General features: G+C 32.8%; 1 protein-coding gene across 1 annotated transcript in view; it reads right to left on the reverse strand.

Annotated features, from left to right (window-relative positions):
- LOC125048404 (metalloreductase STEAP3-like) overlaps positions 1-1,509 on the reverse strand; it is a 16,032-nt gene extending 14,523 nt beyond the window's left edge. Inside the window, exon 1 of the mRNA XM_047647085.1 lies at positions 1,365-1,509. The gene's annotated coding sequence lies outside the window, so the exon portion shown is untranslated. The remainder of the gene's footprint in view (positions 1-1,364) is intronic.
- Between the last annotated feature and the right edge of the window lie 1,588 nt (positions 1,510-3,097).

Here is a 3,097-nt window from a genome sequence, read left to right on the forward strand (position 1 = left end):
TGTTTGCCCTAAACTTGCTGATTTTGATTGTTTTTAGTATCTTTATATAAGATTCACCTTTCTCTATTTCTACTTCTCTCTCTCTCTCTCTCTCTCTCTCTCTCTCTCTCTCTCTCTCTCTCTCTCTCTCTCTCTCTCTCTCTCTCTCTCTCTCTCTCTCTCTATATATATATATATATATATATATATATGAATATGTATGTGTAAATGTATATATAAATATATATGCATTTATACATATATACGTATATATATATATATATATATATATATATATATATATATATATATATATATATATATATATATATATATATATATATATATATATATATTAGATATATAAATGTGCATATATATGTATATATATATATACATATCCATATATCTATTTATATGGATATATGTGTATGAAGCACCTCTCAATATAAGGTATCTTTATATGAGAACCAAAATACATCATGATTATATCAATAACAAAGGGTGAATAGACACGAAACAAAGACATTTTGATTTCCTAATATGATAAAAAGAGAAAAACAATAACACGTAAATACAGAAATTTTCTTAATGTCAAGTCATGTGCAGATTGACCTTCCCTCTTTAGATTACATAACGAAGAGATCAACCAAAGCATGAGATTCAGTTGACAAACAAACAAAAAAACAAACAAAAACAAAAAACTTCCCATAGACACCTAAAAACGCAAAACCAGCAAAGTAGATATTGCAACTTTGACTATTGAACATTGACAACAAGGCAGCCTCTTTGCAAATCTCTTTTTACAAACACATACCCCAGTCTTGAGAAACATTCAAGTAAGCAAGTTAATTTCGTAGGCAATGAGCACACCTTCCCTCAGCTAATGGTCTCTTGTCTACTGATTTCTCAAGCGGGGGTGATGCCTTCATAAGCGAGCTGCTTCTAGGATATGGGTGGATGGTGATGGTGATGGTGAGGATGAGGATGATGAGGATGAGGATGAGGATGAGGATGAGGGTGAGCAAAGGATGAGGATGAGGATGAGGATGAGGGTGAGGGTGAGGAGAGGATGAGGATGATGATGATGATGATGATGATGATGATGATGATGATGATGATGATGATGATGATGATGATGATGATGATGATGATGATGATGATTTTTCAGTTCTTTTCAAAATTGTTCATTCTTTCCCCGAAATAAAAAGAACGTGCGGTCCCTGAATATAAATAAATTCAAAATTACATCACAAGGTAATTATTTTAACTCACCGAAAATTATGATTTACGATCCTTCTTAATGGTTCCTTTAAGTCATACACTCACTATACTGAAATAAAGTTTTATGTCACTGCCAAGACTGTGAGAAACTTTGTACTTACGCAATAAAATGTAGTATTCAGCGAAGTCAGTCTTTACACACAGCACCCCTTACGTTCACTGTCACGAACATCTCTTGTCTGCACGTCTTTTCCGCAAATGACTACGGGTCTAAATAATATATTCGTTGACATGAGACTGACTGATATGATTTCAAATGGATATATGATTATTCTAATGTTATAGTCTATATTTGTTTCGTGAACAGAGTCTAGGTGATGAGAAAAGGACGGATATTGCGGCCAAAGTTTCAGATACTGAAGCACATGAAAGTGTTAAATGCTAGTGTTCAATATGTCCTTTATAAAATATCAAATTATGATTATTAACTTTTATTTTTTAAAATACTTTAGTTATTAACATTACAATTTGATATTATTATTAAACTTAGGTTGATTTGCGTTAATAATAATGCGCTCTGACTCCCCTCAGTGACCTTCACGAATATAGAAAATGAAATGTTACGCTTTTTAGGGCTAACTCAACTATATTTCACGCTCCACTTATATTTCCATTTCGCAAATTAACATTTCGCAAATTAATTCAAATAGCCATTATGATAACGACAGGACCAACATCATTATCATCAACATCAATAATAAGTGTAAAGATGACGAAGATAATAAAATAATAATTAAAATGCTAATAATAATGGTAATGATGATGATGACGATGATGATGAAGATGATGATGATGATGATGATGATGATGATGATGATGATGATGATGATGAGGATGATGAGGATGATGATGATGATGATGATGATGATGATGATGGTGATGAAGATGATGATGATGATGATGATGATGCTAATAGTAATGACAGTAATGATAATAATAACGGTAACAAAAAATATCATGACAGAGATAATAATCACAATAATAATGATGATGATGGTGATGATGTTAATAATGATAATATAAAAAATAATGATAATGATAATAATGAGGAATGCAGCTAAAAATAAAGCAATAACAATAAAAAACAATATTAATAATAACAATAATACTGTTTAAAATATGATAGTAACAAAAATGCATATACGCCGTAAATGAAGACAGAATAAATGAAACTATGATAATAATAGAATTTAAAAAAAATATATTGAAAAGTTGGCAACTCAGGAACATGAAAAGGGAAACACAACGTAGGGTTGCATGTTGCAATGTTGCCGGCATGCAACATCATCGGAGGTTGTAACTGCTACTATTGGACATTCCATGATGCTGAAAAATATTTAATAACATTTTTCTTTTGCAGGACATTCCTTGGAAAGAGGGAAAGCGGAAGAGGAGAGAGAGAAGAGAGAGAGAGAGAGAGGGAAAGGGGAACAGAGAGAAAAGAGAGAGAGAGGGGGAGAAAGGAGGAGAGAGGAAGAGAGAGAGAGAGAGAGAGAGAAGAGAGAAGAGAGAGAGAGAGAGAGAGAGAGAGGAGAGAGAGAGAGAGAGAGAGAGAGAGAGAGAGAGAGAGAGAGAGAGAGAGAGAGAGAGAGTGGTAGATGGATAGATAGATATATAGATATAGTCAGGTAGGTACATAGATAGACAGATAGATAGAGACAAAGAGAGCGAGAGCGAGAGAGAGAGAAAGAGAGAGAGAGAGAAAGGACAGATAGACAGATAGATATATAGATAAATATACAAACAGACAAATAGATAGATAGATAAATAGATAGATAGGTATTGAGAGACTGTGTTTGCAGTGCGCCTTTCAATATGAAAGCAAATAACACAC

This window comes from Penaeus chinensis, chromosome 43 (assembly GCF_019202785.1).
Source record: "Penaeus chinensis breed Huanghai No. 1 chromosome 43, ASM1920278v2, whole genome shotgun sequence".
Taxonomy (NCBI): Eukaryota; Metazoa; Arthropoda; class Malacostraca; order Decapoda; family Penaeidae; genus Penaeus; species Penaeus chinensis.